A 26,206-nucleotide genomic window follows, 5' to 3' on the forward strand; every position below is an offset into this window, starting at 1 on the left:
CTGAGATCACACTACAGTGGGGAAAAGGGTAAATTCCCAAATCTGCACTGTATCATGGTCTCATTCAAAAGCTTTGAATTTTTGGAAACTCGATCATATTGTTTTAACAATATGAATTTCGAGTTTCTGCTAGGGACTTATATATACTGTATGGGTTTATATCATAACATCAAAGTAGTAAAACGTTGAATGTTATAATATCGAATCCAAAACTGCGAACGCTGAAAATAGCGAAGCTGCAGAACATCTAATACTTTTCTAGTGAAAGAATTTGGTGGGCTGTTTCTGCTGCTTCGCTATTTTCTCCACTGTGGTGCGAAGGTTACAGACCGGGTTAAGGTAAGTGTGCGAACGGACCGGGTTAAGGTGAGTGTGGGAATGAGATAGCTAGGGACCTTGGGGTTAGGGAGCGGGCAAGGTGAGTGTTCAATAGTTATGGACCTTAGGGTTAGGGAGCGGGTAAGGTGAGTGTGCAACAGTTACGGACCTTAGGGTTAGGGTTTGGGTTAAGGTAAGTGGATAGATAGTAGTGTAGTATGGTTTAGTGTAGGGTTAGAAGTAGGATTTTAAGTGCATATGTGTGGATTAGTTTTTTTGGTGTGCTTGTGTTCTGTGTGTGTGTTTCTCGGAACAACAAATTTTTTCCCTGGGAAAAAATTCACTGTTCTGAGCTTTCGATTATATCACATTTCAACATTCCAAGTTCGAGCTTATGGTGTTCATTATTTTGGGATTTTGATTATGTGATATACACCCATACTGTATATATGTAAAGGGGTCATAACATCTTCTGTATGGGATGTAGAACTGCATATTGTTGAGACGATTCTGCAACATCGAATAAACAAACCCCCCCCAAAACAATCTGTGTTATTGATGGGGGAGGGGCATGCCCCACCCCCCTATATATATATATATATATATATATATATATATATATATATATATATATATATATATATATATATATATATATATATATATATATATATATATATATATATATATATATACACACACACACACACACACACACACACACACACACACACATGCGCGCATGCCAACTTCAAGATTGTACTACAGTAGGGAAAAAGGTAAATTCCTTGCTCTCCAATGTACTGTGACCTCAGTATCAGAAACTTGATCATACAGTCTCGACCATATGCCATATGACTTTTCAAAAAGTTGAGAACCATATATGTGTGCTTGTGTATCTATATCTATATCTATACTTATATATAATCTATATATATATATATATATATATATATATATATATATATATATATATATATAGCTAAATATATCTATATATATTATATATATATCTATATATATATATATATATATATATATATATATATATATATATATATATATATATGGGTTCTGCTGGTTTGGTCAACAGGGAGTTTCATCAACATCTGTTTAATCAACTACATTTGGTCTACTATACAGATAGATGACAGGTGTGTGAGATAAACAGACTCCTCATAGGGGAATATTCGGGAATATCCTCTTTCCCTGGGAATTGTGAAATCTTGGAGCTAGTATATACAATTAGTGGGGGTATGGGGTGCAGGAGAGCTTGCTCTCTGCCAAAAACAGTGTTTTAGAGTGGCATGGGCTGAGGCTGAGGTTCTTCCTTGCAGCATGCGTACTAGGAAGTTAAGGTTTCTTTTTTGACATAGAATGGTTTTCCTTCAGGATGTTGACATTTGCGTTAGTCAACAAACCGAAGTAGTGTCATTAATATATGCTTGTGCATGTTTATGTGTCTTGTGTAGTAGCAGTGTTATGGGAAGGCTTTTATTAAGGTAAGGTGTAGGTTAGAGTTGGGAAAGGGGCACCATTGTGGTAGTAGCAGTGTTATGGGAAGGCTTTTATTAAGGTAAGGTGTAGGTTAGAGTTGGGGAAGGGGCACCATTGTGGTAGTAGCAGTGTTATGGGAAGGCTTTTATTAAGGTAAGGTGTAGGTTAGAGTTGGGGAAGGGGCACCATTGTGGTAGTAGCAGTGTTATGGGAAGGCTTTTATTAAGGTAAGGTGTAGGTTAGAGTTGGGGAAGGGGCACCATTGTGGTAGTAGCAGTGTTATGGGAAGGCTTTTATTAAGGTAAGGTGTAGGGTTAGAGTTGGGGAAGGGGCACCATTGTGGTAGTAGCAGTGTTATGGGAAGGCTTTTATTAAGGTAAGGTGTAGGGTTAGAGTTGGGGAAGGGGCACCATTGTGGTAGTAGCAGTGTTATGGGAAGGCTTTTATTAAGGTAAGGTGTAGGGTTAGAGTTGGGGAAGGGGCACCATTGTGGTAGTAGCAGTGTTATGGGAAGGCTTTTATTAAGGTAAGGTGTAGGGTTAGAGTTGGGGAAGGAGCACCATTGTGGTTAGCAGCCATTACTAAGTGGTGTAACAGCATCTGCTAGGACACGAATGAGTACTGGAAAGATCTGACAAAAGACTAAGCTCCATTTTCAGGGAATGTTTCAACATATGTATGTAGTGTATGGAGAATGGTGATTACAGTCTGATAGCACTAAAAAGACAAAACGGTTAAGCTCCTCTATAGTGCAAGACCCAGTCTTAACAATTGTTAAGTACCCCTGCTTCAGTTGTTAAGACTGGGTATTATGCCAGGCAGTAAAATCTATCATTGCTGATCAGCAAATGACAACAGCAGAATTAAAACAAATTTCTTTCTACCTGCTGTCTATATCAGTAATCTGTCCCTGACTTTTCTTAATACAAGACAATGTGTCTTTTTGACACCGCTCAGTAAGGAAAGTTACACTGTCTTTCTGACTGTGCTTTCTAAATGCTCTATGGTTTTGAAAGCTTTCAAAACATTTAGCACGTTTTTTTCTTTTGTAAGTAATAGTAATACATGGAGCTGATAAAACTCCATGCACTACAAAGAATTATGATCAAGTCTCCAAACATAGTCCTTTATTTTGTGTTCTCGATATGGATGCCAAGATTCACCTCTTGAGCTTCGTTGTTGAGGTGAATTTCTTGGCATTCATGTCTTGAACACATAATAAGCTGGTTATGACTAGAAACACGATCATAATCCTCTTTAAGGACCTTGTAGTAGTGATCCTACTATTCTTGTATCTAATAATATTGTGAGTTATTGCACAACTGCACTTTACCTAGTATTACTACTATCTATATAGTACATTTAGTGCCAAGATTATGCTCTAAATTCAGGAAAAAAAAAACTTTTTAGGTTCATAGGTTGGTACTAGGCTATTGGCCCTAGGGCCTATACAAGCCTAGCCATAACAATTCCCTGGATATTTCTTCCCACAATATTTACTTTCCTGGACCCCTGTCTAGCAGGACGACTGACATGATCCCCAGGGTGAATTTCCTATCTCCCATCTAATCGTCAAGGTTCCTTTTGAAGAGGGCCAAGGAGGCACTCTGCTTGACATGTATGGGCAGTCTATTCCAGAGTATGGGAAGTCTCTGGGTCAGGAACCTATCCCTCCAGCATGTTTTGTTCATTGTGATGCCAAGGTTTAGATCCCTGGAGCATGTGGCTCTGAGGGATTGGGATTTCTTTAAGTGGAGCATGTCCAACAGCTCAGGGTTTGACATGGCCTTGTATGTTAAGCAGAGATTGCCTCTGAGTAGATAATATGCCAAAAAGTATAGCTGGAGTTTTTTTAGATGGTCAGCATAGGGCATCTGCTTTAGGCCTGTGATTTTTTAATGAGGTATTTCTGCAGTCTTTCCAGCTGTTGCAGATGTCTTGTGAGGTACATACCAAATGGAGCGTTGTACTCTATAATGGGTCTAATGAGGGATGAATACAGTGGGATAATGACCTCCTTTTTTTCTGGATGAAAAGCCCTTAGTGATGAGGAGCGCCACATAGAAGGATTTCCTGACTGTTTTGGCAATGTGGTTATCGAAAGTGTGAACACTGTCCTCCTGTGTCCCTAAGTCTTTTAGGTATGTTTCTGATATAAGAAAGGTAGTTAAAGTTGTTTAAGCACCTTGCATAACTGCTAAACTCCAGCCTCACACTAGAGCATTAAGAGCAGCCAGTGCAGAAGAACATCCAATCATTTTCTCAGTTTTAAAAGCTGTAATCCACATTTCTGTTACAAAAGTATGTCAGATGAAGTGTCTAGCAGATTTTAAAGCCATACTTTCATCAAAAGGACACTTTACTTCTGACCATTATCTATGCAGTAGCATTATGTATTTTATAACTTTGAAAAGTCATCAGAAGGACACTTTACTTCTGACCTCTATCTATGTGGCAGCACTATGTATTTTATAACTTTGAAAAGTCATCAGAAGGACACTTTACTTCTGACCATTATCTATGTGGCAGCCCTATGTATTTTATAACTTTGAAAAGTCATCAGAAGGACACTTTACTTCTGACCATTATCTATGTATTTTATAACTTTGAAAAGTCATCAGAAGGACACTTTACTTCTGACCATTATCTATGTGGCAGCCCTATGTATTTTATAACTTTGAAAAGTCGTCAGAAGCACACTTTACTTCTGACCATTATCTATGTGGCAGCCCTATGTATTTTATAACTTTGAAAAGTCATCAGAAGGACACTTTACTTCTGACCATTATCTATGTATTTTATAACTTTGAAAAGTCATCAGAAGGACACTTTACTTCTGACCATTATCTATGTGGCAGTACTCTGTATTTTATAACTTTGAAAAGTCATCAGAAGGACACTTTACTTCTGACCATTATCTATGTGGCAGCACTATATATTTTATAACTTTGAAAAGACATCAGAAGGACACGTTACTTGTGACCATTATCTTTGTGGCAGCCCTATGTATTTTATAACTTTGAAAAGTCATCACAAGGACACGTTACTTGTGACCATTATCTGTGGCAGCCCTATGTATTTTATAACATTGAAAAGTCATCCGAAGGACACTTTACTTGTGACCATTATCTATGTGGCAGCCCTATGTATTTTATAACATTGAAAAGTCATCAGAAGGACACTTTACTTCTGACCATTATCTATGTGGCAGCACTATGTATTTTATAACTTTGAAAAGTCATCAGGACACGTTACTTGTGACCATTATCTATGTGGCAGCCCTATGTATTTTATAACATTGAAAAGTCATCTGAAGGACACTTTACTTGTGACCATTATCTATGTGGCAGCCCTATGTATTTTATAACTTTGAAAAGTCATCAGAAGGACACTTTACTTGTGACCATTATCTATGTGGCAGCGCTATGTATTTTATAACCTTGAAAAGTCATCAGAAGGACGCTTTACTTCTGACCATTATCTATGTGGCAGCCCTATGTATTTTATAACTTTGAAAAGTCATCAGAAGGACACTTTACTTGTGACCATTATCTATGTGGCAGCCCTATGTATTTTATAACTTTGAAAAGTCATCAGAAGGACACTTTACTTGTGACCATTATCTATGTGGCAGCACTATGTATTTTATAACTTTGAAAAGTCATCAGAAGGACACTTTACTTCTGACCATTATCTATGTGGCAGTACTCTGTATTTTATAACTTTGAAAAGTCATCAGAAGGACACTTTACTTGTGACCATTATCTATGTGGCAGCACTATGTATTTTATAACTTTGAAAAGTCATCAGAAGGACACTTTACTTCTGACTATTATCTATGTGGCTGCACTATGTATTTTATAACTTTGAAAAGTCATCAGAAGGACACTTTACTTTTGACCATTATCTATGTGGCAGCCCTATGTATTTTATAACTTTGAAAAGTCATCAGAAGGACACTTTACTTCTGACCATTATCTATGTGGCAGCCCTATGTATTTTATAACTTTGAAAAGTCATCAGAAGGACACGTTACTTGTGACCATTATCTGTGGCAGCCCTATGTATTTTATAACATTGAAAAGTCATCCGAAGGACACTTTACTTCTGACCATTATCTATGTATTTTATAACTTTGAAAAGTCATTAGAAGGACACTTTACTTCTGACCATTATCTATGTGGCTGCACTATGTATTTTATAACTTTGAAAAGTCATCAGAAGGACACTTTACTTCTGACCATTATCTATGTGGCTGCACTATGTATTTTATAACTTTGAAAAGTCATCAGAAGGACACGTTACTTGTGACCATTATCTATGTGGCAGCCCTATGTATTTTATAACTTTGAAAAGTCATCAGAAGGACACGTTACTTGTGACCATTATCTGTGGCAGCCCTATGTATTTTATAACTTTGAAAAGTCATCAGAAGGACACGTTACTTGTGACCATTATCTGTGGCAGCACTATATATTTTATAACATTGAAAAGTCATCAGAAGGGCACTTTACTTGTGACCATTATCTATTTGGCAGCACTATGTATTTTATAACCTTGAAAAGTCATGAGAAGGACACTTTACTTGTGACCATTATCTATGTGGCAGCCCTATGTATTTTATAACTTTGAAAAGTCATCAGGACACGTTACTTGTGACCATTATCTGTGGCAGCCCTATGTATTTTATAACTTTGAAAAGTGTGGAACATGTTACTCTCCTTTCCTTTTGTCTTTAACTTGTAGTGCATTGTTGCAGGCAAATCTCCACACACTGCAGAGTATTATGAATGGATCAAGATCATAACTCATTTGTTACATGCTTTTGTCATGGATGACATGATTAACTTCTCAACTGTCACTTCTCTCTGCTCTTGTGAAGTCCTTGACATCCTTGTTTGTTGGCTTTCTTTCTTTCTTCCTTTCATTTTTTCCGTAGCTGTTGAGGACTGTCAGCTTCACTGTGTTGTAAGCACTTTGGTTAAAGCTGGCCTGTGCAAGCTACAACATCTTAGGGCAGCAGAATGTCTTTTGATGTTATTTTAGTTCATCTGCTTGCTCATATCATACCTTGGGAACCTGCCAATAAAAACAAGCATGGAAGCTGCAACCACTACTCACACCATGGCAGAGTGTAGTGGCAGACTGTTGTAGACCACTGTAATCTTCTGCTTATTCTACCTGTGACTTACATTGTCATGTAACAGAGGTGTAGAGAAACTACTTACATTGTCACGTAACAGAAGTGTAGACAATCTGACTTACATTGTCACATAACAATAGCTGGAGAGGAAGAAATAAAAAACAAAACAAATAAAAAAAAACAAGAGCCCAGAAATTGTGAGTAATGAAGCCATGAGATATATGTCAGCATATGAGAGTCATCTGCCTGAAGGTCTTGCTCATGTTCCTCTCCCGTCTTCTCCTTCCGTTATAGTTAAAAAGTTAAAAAAAATGCTGAGCTAACAACATAAAAATAACTGGAGGAAGTGGGGAGACATAAAGGCAGCAGACTTAACACTTCCAGATGTCAATGCAGTGGTTTTGAGCCCATTGCAAATATTTTCTCACGTTAGCTCTGAAGTGAGAAATATATGTGTAATACATTCAGTCTTCCTAGGCCAGGGTTTAAACCTCCCTTTATCTTTTTGACTGAAAGCCTTTAGTGATAGTTCCAAAATAAACCACATGTTGGTACAAGGGCTCATCTCCTATGGGTATGGTGAAGACTTAAGAGAAATACTTGATCTCATTGGAATATACTGTTTGCTTTAAAGACCATTTCTTTTGTGGTGAATTTTAGCAATATGGAGTTTAGTCCAGAACCACAGGAAATTTGCTTTAAATGTAACCTTACAGTGTATATTTTTGACTTGCCTCAAGCTTCTGAGAAAATGTTTATGTCTGATTACCCTTTGGTTATGGAAGTATTTCATTTTTTGGAAAACAGGAAAAAGTGTATTCTTTATATTCTGTTTACTGACTGGTTTACTGTGTTTTATAACATATATGATGGTAATTAAAAAAGCAATGAGGCATCCACAGTTTCCAGTAGTCCAAATAACTGTAGAGGGCATATTGATGAATTAAAATGAAAACAAAAAATGCTTTATTTTAAAGTGCAGCAGCATATGCACTATTCATCGTGCACTACTGAGTAGATCAGTTTCCTTCAAACTGTTAATGCAGACTAAGTTCAAGGAATACTGTGTTTTTATATGTAGCGTTATCTTGAAATAGATTAGGAATTGGGAAAGAACAAAGGCTTAAAGAGGAGCCATACTTTGTTTCTCGGTTGCACATTATTTCGCTCCTCCCCTATAGAATGGAATACAACATTAAATATATTACATACTCCAGCTGGAACAGTATAGTATTCAAGATATATAGGTGGTTGTTTCTCTCTGGTAGACTTCCTTAATTCTGAATGAAATAGTACTAACCTGTGAACCTAAGACCTGGTTCATTCGACTTAATCTCAGTTTCTGTAATATTTCCAAGAAATGTGTGAGCAGGGGACTGTAAAATGCCACAACAAACATCTTCTCTTTGATCAGCAGCAAAGTGTCACAGGCAGAACACTCCTCTTCTCAGGGATCATGAATTTGTATAGCTTAGTATCACAGCTGTCTTCCTTCGAAATAATTGCACATTTTCCCTTCTAAAAATCTGATCATCATCATTTAAGGACCAGTAACAGCCATCATTTCTCTAGTATTAGTATTTCCTCTGCATAAAAAATCATTTACATAACAAGTGAAACAATGGTACTGAAAAGAAAGGGTGACAGGCAGTCCATTATGACTGCTGCAGTTCAGTTAGTGAATCGGCCTTTCACTATATTGGATTATAGTGTGGTTTCACACCCTGTTATTCCCTGTATCATGCTTACATGCTTCAATTTTGTTCTCAGATTTCACAAGGATGGCTTCTGTTAAATCCCAGGGTACAGCTCAAAGCTCCAGCCATGTAGGCCCACCCCTACCCCAGTGCTTCGCAGTCTTGAAAGCCACCAACACAATGAGCTTCAGGATGTGGTAAACGCAGTGGTTGTGTGAGAAGTGTACAAGGCCTCCTCTGTTGGGTACAAGACTCACTGACCAAGTGGGTCAACCAATGAACCATCAAAAGTCTCCAACCCCACAACACCGGGGTCCCCCTCTACAGGCAGGGTTAATGAGGCCCTCCAGACCAGGGTGAGACCTGTGCTCCAAACCTCCTCATCCTCCACTTTTTTGTCTGTCTGCCATCTGTATGTCTTGTGTTCCCCACCAATATGAGCCCACTGTAGTGTTCCTGTCTGTTGTCTGTCATTAATGTTGCATCTGTTGTATGAGTCCACTGTAATGCTCATGTCTGTGTTGTCTGTCATTAATGTTGCATCTGTTGTATGAGCCCACTGTAGCGTTCCTGTCTGTGTTGTCTGTCATTTATGTTGCATCTGTTGTATAAGCCCACTGTAGTGTTTCTGTCTGTGTTGTCTGTTATTAATGTTGCATCTGTTGTATAAGCCCACTGTAGTGTTCCTGTCTGTGTTGTCTGTTATTAATGTTGCATCTGTTGTATGAGCACCATTTTCCTCAAATAATTTCCATTGGCATAATTGGATTTGTACAGGCTCACATCATCTATGAATAAGCCATAAGGAACTGTGACTTTATACTCATGCAGCTTCTATCACAAATAACTAGGCTAGTTTTAATCCATTTTATGATCTTTCAGACAAGAAAACTGTTGTGTGGTTTCTGTGAAGCACTTCACTTTTCCTTATCACATTCAGTGGTACTCAGTAGATTTACATAAATGCGCAGCTGCACTCTTTGCTAATAGCCTTTACGATTTGTGACCTGCAGAACTATGGACACCACCCCTAATTTTCATTGACATTTGTTCTAGAATTTTCAGATAATGAATTTTGATGGTATCCATGGCTGATGTCCACCTGTGAAAAACACATATAACCAGGTAACACAGCAAATGAATCTTCCACCTTGATATTCTTCTAAGCAAGACATTGTGCTTACTTTAAAGCTATAGTCGGCACAGATCATGAAAAGAAGCTTGCTTTTGTGATAAGAACTACAGATACAGTCAATTCTGAAAATGTTACAGATTAAGTTTTTTTTTTCCTTGTAGAAAACCATGCAATGTACAAGTATCTTTGCAACACATTTCTAAAAATATATACTAAGCTAATGTTTAAAAAGTTGAGTGCATTTTGCAAAACATCACTGAAAGTCTTTTGCTTGGCCTTAGACATATGGTTTGCACACTTCCAGTGTGTCCTTACTTTTTAATCCAACCTTTAACAATACATTTGATATAGGCACTACAGTAAGAAACATAGTTTATTTTTGCACGTTTAATGTTATTGCAATTTGAGCGGATATCAGGTCATCTACCATAAATCCTATATATATTTTCAAAGCAATCTTACTTCTGATACAATTTTGCATAATCTGCATTATTCACTGCAATGTGTCTACATCAGCTAATATCACTGTCTCATTCTTTTTTTAATATATACACTGTTAGGAGGATGTTTGTTTTTCCAGGCATTGCAATGAACACATTTATAATGTATTACTGAACTCTCTTCTCTTTCACCACACACTTCAGTAAACTATACATAACATACAATGTAATTTCTAGGGTGGTGTTGTTTACCTTCAAACTGTTTACTCTGCGTTTGGTTTTGGCACTTTTTTTGTATCTTTGCCTGCTGTTTAAAAATTTGATTTTTCTTACCGCTGAGTTTACAGTATGACCAAGCAGTCCACATTTATAAGAACTCTCATTTTGAAATTTATAGTTATGCTGGTGCTCTATAACCTGTTTTAAGTAAAGTTTTCTTTTTTGAATAATTTCTGTGTGAATTATATACTTTTACATCAGCTCCTCATTTTTACCAGAACTTCTTTTACATATGGATGCATATCTTACATATCTGTAAGTTGCTACTCATGTTGATGCTATTACAATTTCTTTTTCAAATGTTCAATCTCCCTAAACCAAATATTTGTTTGAATGCTGTCATTATTTATGTAACAGTTCTTGAAAGTGCTTTTCTTAGTTATGACAGTGATTTAAACTCTTCATTTTATTAATACAAAGAATAATATATTTGTTAATTTGCCTATTATGAGACTTAATATGGAAATGTTACAATGCTACACTTGGGTTTGGATTAAAATGGCCCATGGAAGGCCAGCTGTCTCTTTAACTGTTTTATTGCCCAGGTTTTTAGAAGTATGTTTCTCATTAAACTATATGGATGTGGTTTCCAAAACGTAATAAAGTTGACAACCTTTTCTCTGATACATCTAAACTATTGGCAACAAAAGAATGAGATGATGCCTTACAATAATCTTGCCTTCCTTGAATCTAAGCATTGCATGAATAAACATTCCCTACCACTGTATCCATTTTCAGATTTCTAGTTCCTTTGAATTTCTTCCGTTTGTAAGAGCTACACCACATCACCAGTATCTAATTACCCGATCTGCAGTTGTTCTAATAATCTGTGATACTTTGAAAATGATTAAAAGCAAGGATTTTTTATTCAAAACAGCAATAGTGTATGTCCAATCTACCTTGTGATTTGGGGAAAAGCTCATCTTGACAGTTTGTAGATGCAAATTCTGACTAGCTAATACTAGTCTTTATGTATACATATCCTGAAGCAAATTAGACACTGAGACTAGAAAAAAAAAATACTGGCTGAAAACAACGACAGTCTTTTCTTGTGTTGCACATAACTGCAACCTAGATATATAGAAGTGTCAGATTAAAAGTAACTTTTTGTGAAACAATATCAACAGTGATTCATTAGTCCACATATAAAAGGAGGCTGATACATGTTTTTATATCTGTTTAGTAATGTTCTTATTGGTCCTTGTCTGGCTTACTTTAAAGTGAAATGTTTTACCTCCATTGACGCTAGCCGCTTGTTATAGTTGTTGACCAGTAATAGTCAATCACATTCCCTTTAACTGTGGCTCACTCCATCTCACACAATACACTTGCATGCCTGGTGTTAATGATTTTCCCTGTTTGAAAGGTAATCCTTTGCTTCACCCTACTCTCCCTATAAAACACTTACATAATTAAAACATGCCATGCCGTCCTTCCCTTGTCTCTTTTTCTCCTTCAATTTAATATGCTGTACTAAAACATTTTTCACTAATAAGGTACATATATAGTTGCCAAATGTGATAGAATACTTGATACGGTAATGGACTATTTCTTCTGCAATGAGGTGAATTGAAACAAAAGCATGCATATTAACTTGTGTTAAAGATACAGAGAAACACCTTCTATAATGTAGTCTGCTGATGTCACTAATGTACTTTTAACTCCATCCCCACAATTTTAACATTAAACAAGACAAACATTTCCCATCCACCCGTGTCTGACGAGGTGCTGAATAAAATGTAACTAGCCCTTAATATTCAGTTTGATCTCATGAAAAAGAAGTACAAAAATAGTATGACAAGATCCTGGGACTTTATATAAAGAAAAAAGGGACAAAGAGCAGGGGTCCACAGCCTGTTTAGGTAAAAGAGCCACACAGCTTGCGATCCTAGACAGGTGAAGTGAAAAAGAGTCTCCCAATATTGTCATTAGTAAAACACGCACAACTAATCATAATTATTTTCTATTTTATATATTAGAGAGAGAACACACCTTTTATATTTTCAAAAATAAATTTTAATTATAACTCCATTCAAATTAAAATAACATTCCAGGCACTGAATATTTAAAAATACAGACACACAAGTACAGTTGCTGCATTTTGTATTTATTGACTTAAAGAAAATGAGTCAGTGATTAAAAATGCATAGATGTGCACTATGCAAATCATTTCCAGTCCATTATACATTTATAAAAGAAGGTTTAGAAAATGTAACCTACCAGGAAATGATTATTTAAACTATGAACCAATCAGATTTGTAGCTGGTACCCCATAGTCACTTTGAAGCAATCATCTTTGTGGTTCATACCTTGCACCCTGCAATCACTTTGAAGTGATCAGTATGTATATGACCTTATAGTGGCTTGTATTAATTCCTTGATCCGTGTGTATATGACTTTACTGTGGCTTGTATTAATTCCTTGATCTGGGTGTATATGACCCTACAGTGTTTTGTATTAATTCCTCGATCCGTGTGCATATGACCTTACAGTGGCTTGTATTAATTCCTCGATCCGTGTGTATATGACCATACAGTGTTTTGTAATAATTCCTCAATTCCTTGATCCGTGTGTATATGCCCTGACAGTGGCTTGTATTAATTCGTCGATCCATGTGTATATGAGCTGACAGTGGCTTGTATTAATTCCTTGATTCATGTGTATATGACCTTACAGTGGCTTGTATTAATTCCTTGATCCATGTGTATATGACCCTACAGTGTTTTGCATTAATTCCTCAATCCGTGTGTATATGACCTTACAGTGGCTTGTATTAATTCCTCGATCCGTATGTATATGACCTTACAGTGGCTTGTATTAATTCCTCGATCCATGTGTATATGAGCTTACAGTGGCTTGTATTAATTCCTCGATCTGTGTCTATATGACCTTACAGTGGATTGTATTAATTCCTTGATCCATGTGTACATGATCTTACAGTGGCTTGTATTAATTCCTTGATCCATGTGTATATGACCTTACAGTGGCTTGTATTAATTCCTTGATCCATGTGTATATGACCTTACAGTGGCTTATATTAATTCCTTGATCCGTGTGTATATGACCTTACAGTGGCTTGTATTAATTCCTTGATCCGTGTGTATATGACCTTACAGTGGCTTGTATTAATTCCTTGAGCCATGTGTATATGACCTTACAGTGGCTTGTATTAATTCCTTGATCCGTGTGTATATGACCATACAGTGGCTTGTATTAATTCCTTGATCCATGTGTATATGACCTTACAGTGGCTTGTATTAATTCCTTGATCCATGTGTATATGACCTTACAGTGGCTTGTATTAATTCCTTGATCCATGTGTATATGACCTTACAGTGGCTTGTATTAATTCCTTGATCCGTGTGTATATGACCTTACAGTGGCTTGTATTAATTCCTTGATCCGTGTGTATATGACCTTACAGTGGCTTGTATTAATTCCTTGATCCGTGTGTATATGACCTTACAGTGGCTTGTATTAATTCCTTGATCCTTGTGTATATGACCTTACAGTGGCTTGTATTAATTCCTTGATCCATGTGTATATGACCTTACAGTGGCTTGTATTAATTCCTTGATCCATGTGTATATGACCTTACAGTGGCTTGTATTAATTCCTTGATCCGTGTGTATATGACCTCACAGTGGCTTGTATTAATTCCTTGATCCGTGTGTATATGACCTCACAGTGGCTTGTATTAATTCCTTGATCCGTGTGTATATGACCTCACAGTGGCTTGTATTAATTCCTTGATCCATGTGTATATGACCTCACAGTGGCTTGTATTAATTCCTTGATCCGTGTGTATATGACCTCACAGTGGCTTGTATTAATTCCTTGATCCGTGTGTATATGACCTCACAGTGGCTTGTATTAATTCCTTGATCCGTGTGTATATGACCTCACAGTGGCTTGTATTAATTCCTTGATCCGTGTGTATATGACCTTACAGTGGCTTGTATTAATTCCTTGATCCGTGTGTATATGACCTTACAGTGGCTTGTATTAATTCCTTGATCCGTGTGTATATGACCTCACAGTGGCTTGTATTAATTCCTTGATCCGTGTGTATATGACCTTACAGTGGCTTGTATTAATTCCTTGATCCGTGTGTATATGACCTCACAGTGGCTTGTATTAATTCCTTGATCCGTGTGTATATGACCTTACAGTGGCTTGTATTAATTCCTTGATCCGTGTGTATATGACCTTACAGTGGCTTGTATTAATTCCTTGATCCGTGTGTATATGACCTTACAGTGGCTTGTATTAATTCCTTGATCCGTGTGTATATGACCTTACAGTGGCTTGTATTAATTCCTTGATCCATGTGTATATGACCTTACAGTGGCTTGTATTAATTCCTTGATCCGTGTGTATATGACCTTACAGTGGCTTGTATTAATTCCTTGATCCGTGTGTATATGACCTTACAGTGGCTTGTATTAATTCCTTGATCCGTGTGTATATGACCTTACAGTGGCTTGTATTAATTCCTTGATCCGTGTGTATATGACCTTACAGTGGCTTGTATTAATTCCTTGATCCGTGTGTATATGACCTTACAGTGGCTTGTATTAATTCCTTGATCCATGTGTATATGACCTTACAGTGGCTTGTATTAATTCCTTGATCCGTGTGTATATGACCTTACAGTGGCTTGTATTAATTCCTTGATCCATGTGTATATGACCTTACAGTGGCTTGTATTAATTCCTTGATCCATGTGTATATGACCTTACAGTGGCTTGTATTAATTCCTTGATCCGTGTGTATATGACCTTACAGTGGCTTGTATTAATTCCTTGATCCATGTGTATATGACCTTACAGTGGCTTGTATTAATTCCTTGATCCGTGTGTATATGACCTTACAGTGGCTTGTATTAATTCCTTGATCCGTGTGTATATGACCTTACAGTGGCTTGTATTAATTCCTTGATCCGTGTGTATATGACCTTACAGTGGCTTGTATTAATTCCTTGATCCATGTGTATATGACCTTACAGTGGCTTGTATTAATTCCTTGATCCATGTGTATATGACCTTACAGTGGCTTGTATTAATTCCTTGATCCGTGTGTATATGACCTTACAGTGGCTTGTATTAATTCCTTGATCCGTGTGTATATGACCTTACAGTGGCTTGTATTAATTCCTTGATCCGTGTGTATATGACCTTACAGTGGCTTGTATTAATTCCTTGATCCGTGTGTATATGACCTTACAGTGGCTTGTATTAATTCCTTGATCCGTGTGTATATGACCTTACAGTGGCTTGTATTAATTCCTTGATCCGTGTGTATATGACCTTACAGTGGCTTGTATTAATTCCTTGATCCGTGTGTATATGACCTTACAGTGGCTTGTATTAATTCCTTGATCCGTGTGTATATGACCTTACAGTGGCTTGTATTAATTCCTTGATCCATGTGTATATGACCTTACAGTGGCTTGTATTAATTCCTTGATCCATGTGTATATGACCTTACAGTGGCTTGTATTAATTCCTTGATCCGTGTGTATATGACCTTACAGTGGCTTGTATTAATTCCTTGATCCATGTGTATATGACCTTACAGTGGCTTGTATTAATTCCTTGATCCGTGTGTATATGACCTTACAGTGGCTTGTATTAATTCCTTGATCCGTGTGTATATGACCTTACAGTGGCTTGTATTAATTCCTTGATCCATGTGTATATGACCTTACAGTGGCTTGTATTAATTCCTTGATCCGTGTGTATATGACCTTACAGTGGCTTGTATTAATTCCTTGATCCATGTGTATATGACCTTACAGTGGCTTGTATTAATTCCTTGATCCGTGTGTATATGACCTTACAGTGGCTTGTATTAATTCCTTGATCCGTGTGTATATGACCTTACAGTGGCTTGTATTAATTCCTTGATCCGTGTGTATATGACCTTACAGTGGCTTGTATTAATTCCTTGATCCGTGTGTATATGACCTTACAGTGGCTTGTATTAATTCCTTGATCCTTGTGTATATGACCTTACAGTGGCTTGTATTAATTCCTTGAGCCGTGCGTATATGACTTTACAGTGGCTTGTATTAATTCCTTGATCCGTGTGTATATGACCTTACAGTGGCTTGTATTAATTCCTTGATCCGTGTGTATATGACCTTACAGTGGCTTGTATTAATTCCTTGATCCGTGTGTATATGACCTTACAGTGGCTTGTATTAATTCCTTGATCCATGTGTATATGACCTTACAGTGGCTTGTATTAATTCCTTGATCCATGTGTATATGACCTTACAGTGGCTTGTATTAATTCCTTGATCCGTGTGTATATGACCTTACAGTGGCTTGTATTAATTCCTTGATCCGTGTGTATATGACCTTACAGTGGCTTGTATTAATTCCTTGATCCATGTGTATATGACCTTACAGTGGCTTGTATTAATTCCTTGATCCGTGTGTATATGACCTTACAGTGGCTTGTATTAATTCCTTGATCCATGTGTATATGACCTTACAGTGGCTTGTATTAATTCCTTGATCCGTGTGTATATGACCTTACAGTGGCTTGTATTAATTCCTTGATCCATGTGTATATGACCTTACAGTGGCTTGTATTAATTCCTTGATCCATGTGTATATGACCTTACAGTGGCTTGTATTAATTCCTTGATCCATGTGTATATGACCTTACAGTGGCTTGTATTAATTCCTTGATCCGTGTGTATATGACCTTACAGTGGCTTGTATTAATTCCTTGATCCGTGTGTATATGACCTTACAGTGGCTTGTATTAATTCCTTGATCCGTGTGTATATGACCTTACAGTGGCTTGTATTAATTCCTTGATCCGTGTGTATATGACCTTACAGTGGCTTGTATTAATTCCTTGATCCGTGTGTATATGACCTTACAGTGGCTTGTATTAATTCCTTGATCCGTGTGTATATGACCTTACAGTGGCTTGTATTAATTCCTTGATCCGTGTGTATATGACCTTACAGTGGCTTGTATTAATTCCTTGATCCGTGTGTATATGACCTTACAGTGGCTTGTATTAATTCCTTGATCCGTGTGTATATGACCTTACAGTGGCTTGTATTAATTCCTTGATCCGTGTGTATATGACCTTACAGTGGCTTGTATTAATTCCTTGATCCATGTGTATATGACCTTACAGTGGCTTGTATTAATTCCTTGATCCGTGTGTATATGACCTTACAGTGGCTTGTATTAATTCCTTGATCCGTGTGTATATGACCTTACAGTGGCTTGTATTAATTCCTTGATCCGTGTGTATATGACCTTACAGTGGCTTGTATTAATTCTTTCTTTGATCCGTGTGTATATGACGTTACAGTGGCTTGTATTAATTCCTTGATCAGTGTGTATATGACCTTACAGTGGCTTGTATTAATTCCTTGATCCATGTGTATATGACCTTACAGTGGCTTGTATTAATTCCTTGATCCATGTGTATATGACCTTACAGTGGCTTGTATTAATTCCTTGATCCGTGTGTATATGACCTTACAGTGGCTTGTATTAATTCCTTGATCCATGTGTATATGACCTTACAGTGGCTTGTATTAATTCCTTGATCCATGTGTATATGACCTTACAGTGGCTTGTATTAATTCCTTGATCCGTGTGTATATGACCTTACAGTGGCTTGTATTAATTCCTTGATCCGTGTGTATATGACCTTACAGTGGCTTGTATTAATTCCTTGATCCGTGTGTATATGACCTTACAGTGGCTTGTATTAATTCCTTGATCCGTGTGTATATGACCTTACAGTGGCTTGTATTAATTCCTTGATCCGTGTGTATATGACCTTACAGTGGCTTGTATTAATTCCTTGATCCGTGTGTATATGACCTTACAGTGGCTTGTATTAATTCCTTGATCCGTGTGTATATGACCTTACAGTGGCTTGTATTAATTCCTTGATCCGTGTGTATATGACCTTACAGTGGCTTGTATTAATTCCTTGATCCGTGTGTATATGACCTTACAGTGGCTTGTATTAATTCCTTGATCCGTGTGTATATGACCTTACAGTGGCTTGTATTAATTCCTTGATCCGTGTGTATATGACCTTACAGTGGCTTGTATTAATTCCTTGATCCGTGTGTATATGACCTTACAGTGGCTTGTATTAATTCCTTGATCCGTGTGTATATGACCTTACAGTGGCTTGTATTAATTCCTTGATCCATGTGTATATGACCTTACAGTGGCTTGTATTAATTCCTTGATCCGTGTGTATATGACCTTACAGTGGCTTGTATTAATTCCTTGATCCATGTGTATATGACCTTACAGTGGCTTGTATTAATTCCTTGATCCGTGTGTATATGACCTTACAGTGGCTTGTATTAATTCCTTGATCCGTGTGTATATGACCTTACAGTGGCTTGTATTAATTCCTTGATCCGTGTGTATATGACCTTACAGTGGCTTGTATTAATTCCTTGATCCGTGTGTATATGACCTTACAGTGGCTTGTATTAATTCCTTGATCCGTGTGTATATGACCTTACAGTGGCTTGTATTAATTCCTTGATCCATGTGTATATGACCTTACAGTGGCTTGTATTAATTCCTTGATCCGTGTGTATATGACCTTACAGTGGCTTGTATTAATTCCTTGATCCATGTGTATATGACCTTACAGTGGCTTGTATTAATTCCTTGATCCGTGTGTATATGACCTTACAGTGGCTTGTATTAATTCCTTGATCCGTGTGTATATGACCTTACAGTGGCTTGTATTAATTCCTTGATCCGTGTGTATATGACCTTACAGTGGCTTGTATTAATTCCTTGATCCATGTGTATATGACCTTACAGTGGCTTGTATTAATTCCTTGATCCATGTGTATATGACCTTACAGTGGCTTGTATTAATTCCTTGATCCGTGTGTATATGACCTTACAGTGGCTTGTATTAATTCCTTGATCCGTGTGTATATGACCTTACAGTGGCTTGTATTAATTCCTTGATCCGTGTGTATATGACCTTACAGTGGCTTGTATTAATTCCTTGATCCATGTGTATATGACCTTACAGTGGCTTGTATTAATTCCTTGATCCATGTGTATATGACCTTACAGTGGCTTGTATTAATTCCTTGATCCGTGTGTATATGACCTTACAGTGGCTTGTATTAATTCCTTGATCCGTGTGTATATGACCTTACAGTGGCTTGTATTAATTCCTTGATCCGTGTGTATATGACCTTACAGTGGCTTGTATTAATTCCTTGATCCGTGTGTATATGACCTTACAGTGGCTTGTATTAATTCCTTGATCCGTGTGTATATGACCTTACAGTGGCTTGTATTAATTCCTTGATCCGTGTGTATATGACCTTACAGTGGCTTGTATTAATTCCTTGATCCATGTGTATATGACCTTACAGTGGCTTGTATTAATTCCTTGATCCGTGTGTATATGACCTTACAGTGGCTTGTATTAATTCCTTGATCCGTGTGTATATGACCTTACAGTGGCTTGTATTAATTCCTTGATCCATGTGTATATGACCTTACAGTGGCTTGTATTAATTCCTTGATCCGTGTGTATATGACCTTACAGTGGCTTGTATTAATTCCTTGATCCGTGTGTATATGACCTTACAGTGGCTTGTATTAATTCCTTGATCCGTGTGTATATGACCTTACAGTGGCTTGTATTAATTCCTTGATCCATGTGTATATGACCTTACAGTGGCTTGTATTAATTCCTTGATCCGTGTGTATATGACCTTACAGTGGCTTGTATTAATTCCTTGATCCGTGTGTATATGACCTTACAGTGGCTTGTATTAATTCCTTGATCCGTGTGTATATGACCTTACAGTGGCTTGTATTAATTCCTTGATCCGTGTGTATATGACCTTACAGTGGCTTGTATTAATTCCTTGATCCGTGTGTATATGACCTTACAGTGGCTTGTATTAATTCCTTGATCCGTGTGTATATGACCTTACAGTGGCTTGTATTAATTCCTTGATCCGTGTGTATATGACCTTACAGTGGCTTGTATTAATTCCTTGATCCGTGTGTATATGACCTTACAGTGGCTTGTATTAATTCCTTGATCCGTGTGTATATGACCTTACAGTGGCTTGTATTAATTCCTTGATCCGTGTGTATATGACCTTACAGTGGCTTGTATTAATTCCTTGATCCGTGTGTATATGACCTTACAGTGGCTTGTATTAATTCCTTGATCCGTGTGTATATGACCTTACAGTGGCTTGTATTAATTCCTTGATCCGTGTGTATATGACCTTACAGTGGCTTGTATTAATTCCTTGATCCGTGTGTATATGACCTTACAGTGGCTTGTATTAATTCCTTGATCCGTGTGTATATGACCTTACAGTGGCTTGTATTAATTCCTTGATCCGTGTGTATATGACCTTACAGTGGCTTGTATTAATTCCTTGATCCGTGTGTATATGACCTTACAGTGGCTTGTATTAATTCCTTGATCCGTGTGTATATGACCTTACAGTGGCTTGTATTAATTCCTTGATCCGTGTGTATATGACCTTACAGTGGCTTGTATTAATTCCTTGATCCGTGTGTATATGACCTTACAGTGGCTTGTATTAATTCCTTGATCCATGTGTATATGACCTTACAGTGGCTTGTATTAATTCCTTGATCCGTGTGTATATGACCTTACAGTGGCTTGTATTAATTCCTTGATCCATGTGTATATGACCTTACAGTGGCTTGTATTAATTCCTTGATCCGTGTGTATATGACCTTACAGTGGCTTGTATTAATTCCTTGATCCGTGTGTATATGACCTTACAGTGGCTTGTATTAATTCCTTGATCCGTGTGTATATGACCTTACAGTGGCTTGTATTAATTCCTTGATCCATGTGTATATGACCTTACAGTGGCTTGTATTAATTCCTTGATCCGTGTGTATATGACCTTACAGTGGCTTGTATTAATTCCTTGATCCGTGTGTATATGACCTTACAGTGGCTTGTATTAATTCCTTGATCCGTGTGTATATGACCTTACAGTGGCTTGTATTAATTCCTTGATCCATGTGTATATGACCTTACAGTGGCTTGTATTAATTCCTTGATCCGTGTGTATATGACCTTACAGTGGCTTGTATTAATTCCTTGATCCATGTGTATATGACCTTACAGTGGCTTGTATTAATTCCTTGATCCGTGTGTATATGACCTTACAGTGGCTTGTATTAATTCCTTGATCCGTGTGTATATGACCTTACAGTGGCTTGTATTAATTCCTTGATCCGTGTGTATATGACCTTACAGTGGCTTGTATTAATTCCTTGATCCGTGTGTATATGACCTTACAGTGGCTTGTATTAATTCCTTGATCCGTGTGTATATGACCTTACAGTGGCTTGTATTAATTCCTTGATCCATGTGTATATGACCTTACAGTGGCTTGTATTAATTCCTTGATCCGTGTGTATATGACCTTACAGTGGCTTGTATTAATTCCTTGATCCGTGTGTATATGACCTTACAGTGGCTTGTATTAATTCCTTGATCCGTGTGTATATGACCTTACAGTGGCTTGTATTAATTCCTTGATCCGTGTGTATATGACCTTACAGTGGCTTGTATTAATTCCTTGATCCGTGTGTATATGACCTTACAGTGGCTTGTATTAATTCCTTGATCCGTGTGTATATGACCTTACAGTGGCTTGTATTAATTCCTTGATCCGTGTGTATATGACCTTACAGTGGCTTGTATTAATTCCTTGATCCGTGTGTATATGACCTTACAGTGGCTTGTATTAATTCCTTGATCCATGTGTATATGACCTTACAGTGGCTTGTATTAATTCCTTGATCCGTGTGTATATGACCTTACAGTGGCTTGTATTAATTCCTTGATCCATGTGTATATGACCTTACAGTGGCTTGTATTAATTCCTTGATCCGTGTGTATATGACCTTACAGTGGCTTGTATTAATTCCTTGATCCGTGTGTATATGACCTTACAGTGGCTTGTATTAATTCCTTGATCCATGTGTATATGACCTTACAGTGGCTTGTATTAATTCCTTGATCCATGTGTATATGACCTTACAGTGGCTTGTATTAATTCCTTGATCCGTGTGTATATGACCTTACAGTGGCTTGTATTAATTCCTTGATCCATGTGTATATGACCTTACAGTGGCTTGTATTAATTCCTTGATCCGTGTGTATATGACCTTACAGTGGCTTGTATTAATTCCTTGATCCATGTGTATATGACCTTACAGTGGCTTGTATTAATTCCTTGATCCGTGTGTATATGACCTTACAGTGGCTTGTATTAATTCCTTGATCCGTGTGTATATGACCTTACAGTGGCTTGTATTAATTCCTTGATCCGTGTGTATATGACCTTACAGTGGCTTGTATTAATTCCTTGATCCGTGTGTATATGACCTTACAGTGGCTTGTATTAATTCCTTGATCCGTGTGTATATGACCTTACAGTGGCTTGTATTAATTCCTTGATCCGTGTGTATATGACCTTACAGTGGCTTGTATTAATTCCTTGATCCGTGTGTATATGACCTTACAGTGGCTTGTATTAATTCCTTGATCCGTGTGTATATGACCTTACAGTGGCTTGTATTAATTCCTTGATCCATGTGTATATGACCTTACAGTGGCTTGTATTAATTCCTTGATCCGTGTGTATATGACCTTACAGTGGCTTGTATTAATTCCTTGATCCATGTGTATATGACCTTACAGTGGCTTGTATTAATTCCTTGATCCATGTGTATATGACCTTACAGTGGCTTGTATTAATTCCTTGATCCGTGTGTATATGACCTTACAGTGGCTTGTATTAATTCCTTGATCCGTGTGTATATGACCTTACAGTGGCTTGTATTAATTCCTTGATCCGTGTGTATATGACCTTACAGTGGCTTGTATTAATTCCTTGATCCATGTGTATATGACCTTACAGTGGCTTGTATTAATTCCTTGATCCGTGTGTATATGACCTTACAGTGGCTTGTATTAATTCCTTGATCCGTGTGTATATGACCTTACAGTGGCTTGTATTAATTCCTTGATCCATGTGTATATGACCTTACAGTGGCTTGTATTAATTCCTTGATCCGTGTGTATATGACCTTACAGTGGCTTGTATTAATTCCTTGATCCATGTGTATATGACCTTACAGTGGCTTGTATTAATTCCTTGATCCGTGTGTATATGACCTTACAGTGGCTTGTATTAATTCCTTGATCCGTGTGTATATGACCTTACAGTGGCTTGTATTAATTCCTTGATCCGTGTGTATATGACCTTACAGTGGCTTGTATTAATTCCTTGATCCATGTGTATATGACCTTACAGTGGCTTGTATTAATTCCTTGATCCATGTGTATATGACCTTACAGTGGCTTGTATTAATTCCTTGATCCGTGTGTATATGACCTTACAGTGGCTTGTATTAATTCCTTGATCCGTGTGTATATGACCTTACAGTGGCTTGTATTAATTCCTTGATCCGTGTGTATATGACCTTACAGTGGCTTGTATTAATTCCTTGATCCGTGTGTATATGACCTTACAGTGGCTTGTATTAATTCCTTGATCCGTGTGTATATGACCTTACAGTGGCTTGTATTAATTCCTTGATCCGTGTGTATATGACCTTACAGTGGCTTGTATTAATTCCTTGATCCGTGTGTATATGACCTTACAGTGGCTTGTATTAATTCCTTGATCCGTGTGTATATGACCTTACAGTGGCTTGTATTAATTCCTTGATCCGTGTGTATATGACCTTACAGTGGCTTGTATTAATTCCTTGATCCGTGTGTATATGACCTTACAGTGGCTTGTATTAATTCCTTGATCCGTGTGTATATGACCTTACAGTGGCTTGTATTAATTCCTTGATCCGTGTGTATATGACCTTACAGTGGCTTGTATTAATTCCTTGATCCATGTGTATATGACCTTACAGTGGCTTGTATTAATTCCTTGATCCGTGTGTATATGACCTTACAGTGGCTTGTATTAATTCCTTGATCCGTGTGTATATGACCTTACAGTGGCTTGTATTAATTCCTTGATCCGTGTGTATATGACCTTACAGTGGCTTGTATTAATTCCTTGATCCGTGTGTATATGACCTTACAGTGGCTTGTATTAATTCCTTGATCCGTGTGTATATGACCTTACAGTGGCTTGTATTAATTCCTTGATCCGTGTGTATATGACCTTACAGTGGCTTGTATTAATTCCTTGATCCGTGTGTATATGACCTTACAGTGGCTTGTATTAATTCCTTGATCCGTGTGTATATGACCTTACAGTGGCTTGTATTAATTCCTTGATCCGTGTGTATATGACCTTACAGTGGCTTGTATTAATTCCTTGATCCGTGTGTATATGACCTTACAGTGGCTTGTATTAATTCCTTGATCCATGTGTATATGACCTTACAGTGGCTTGTATTAATTCCTTGATCCGTGTGTATATGACCTTACAGTGGCTTGTATTAATTCCTTGATCCGTGTGTATATGACCTTACAGTGGCTTGTATTAATTCCTTGATCCGTGTGTATATGACCTTACAGTGGCTTGTATTAATTCCTTGATCCGTGTGTATATGACCTTACAGTGGCTTGTATTAATTCCTTGATCCATGTGTATATGACCTTACAGTGGCTTGTATTAATTCCTTGATCCGTGTGTATATGACCTTACAGTGGCTTGTATTAATTCCTTGATCCGTGTGTATATGACCTTACAGTGGCTTGTATTAATTCCTTGATCCGTGTGTATATGACCTTACAGTGGCTTGTATTAATTCCTTGATCCGTGTGTATATGACCTTACAGTGGCTTGTATTAATTCCTTGATCCATGTGTATATGACCTTACAGTGGCTTGTATTAATTCCTTGATCCGTGTGTATATGACCTTACAGTGGCTTGTATTAATTCCTTGATCCGTGTGTATATGACCTTACAGTGGCTTGTATTAATTCCTTGATCCGTGTGTATATGACCTTACAGTGGCTTGTATTAATTCCTTGATCCATGTGTATATGACCTTACAGTGGCTTGTATTAATTCCTTGATCCATGTGTATATGACCTTACAGTGGCTTGTATTAATTCCTTGATCCGTGTGTATATGACCTTACAGTGGCTTGTATTAATTCCTTGATCCGTGTGTATATGACCTTACAGTGGCTTGTATTAATTCCTTGATCCGTGTGTATATGACCTTACAGTGGCTTGTATTAATTCCTTGATCCATGTGTATATGACCTTACAGTGGCTTGTATTAATTCCTTGATCCGTGTGTATATGACCTTACAGTGGCTTGTATTAATTCCTTGATCCATGTGTATATGACCTTACAGTGGCTTGTATTAATTCCTTGATCCATGTGTATATGACCTTACAGTGGCTTGTATTAATTCCTTGATCCGTGTGTATATGACCTCACAGTGGCTTGTATTAATTCCTTGATCCGTGTGTATATGACCTTACAGTGGCTTGTATTAATTCCTTGATCCGTGTGTATATGACCTTACAGTGGCTTGTATTAATTCCTTGATCCGTGTGTATATGACCTTACAGTGGCTTGTATTAATTCCTTGATCCGTGTGTATATGACCTTACAGTGGCTTGTATTAATTCCTTGATCCGTGTGTATATGAC

The 26,206-nt window shown here is 37.4% G+C and overlaps 1 protein-coding gene across 4 annotated transcripts in view; it reads left to right on the forward strand.

Annotated features, from left to right (window-relative positions):
* The window catches only part of SPECC1 (sperm antigen with calponin homology and coiled-coil domains 1), an 894,647-nt gene that overhangs the window by 76,258 nt on the left and 792,183 nt on the right, over positions 1-26,206 (forward strand). The window lies entirely within an intron of this gene.

The sequence above is a fragment of the Protopterus annectens genome, chromosome 13.part0, assembly GCF_019279795.1.
Source record: "Protopterus annectens isolate FY-2018-M chromosome 13.part0, PAN1.0, whole genome shotgun sequence".
NCBI lineage: Eukaryota > Metazoa > Chordata > Ceratodontiformes > Protopteridae > Protopterus > Protopterus annectens.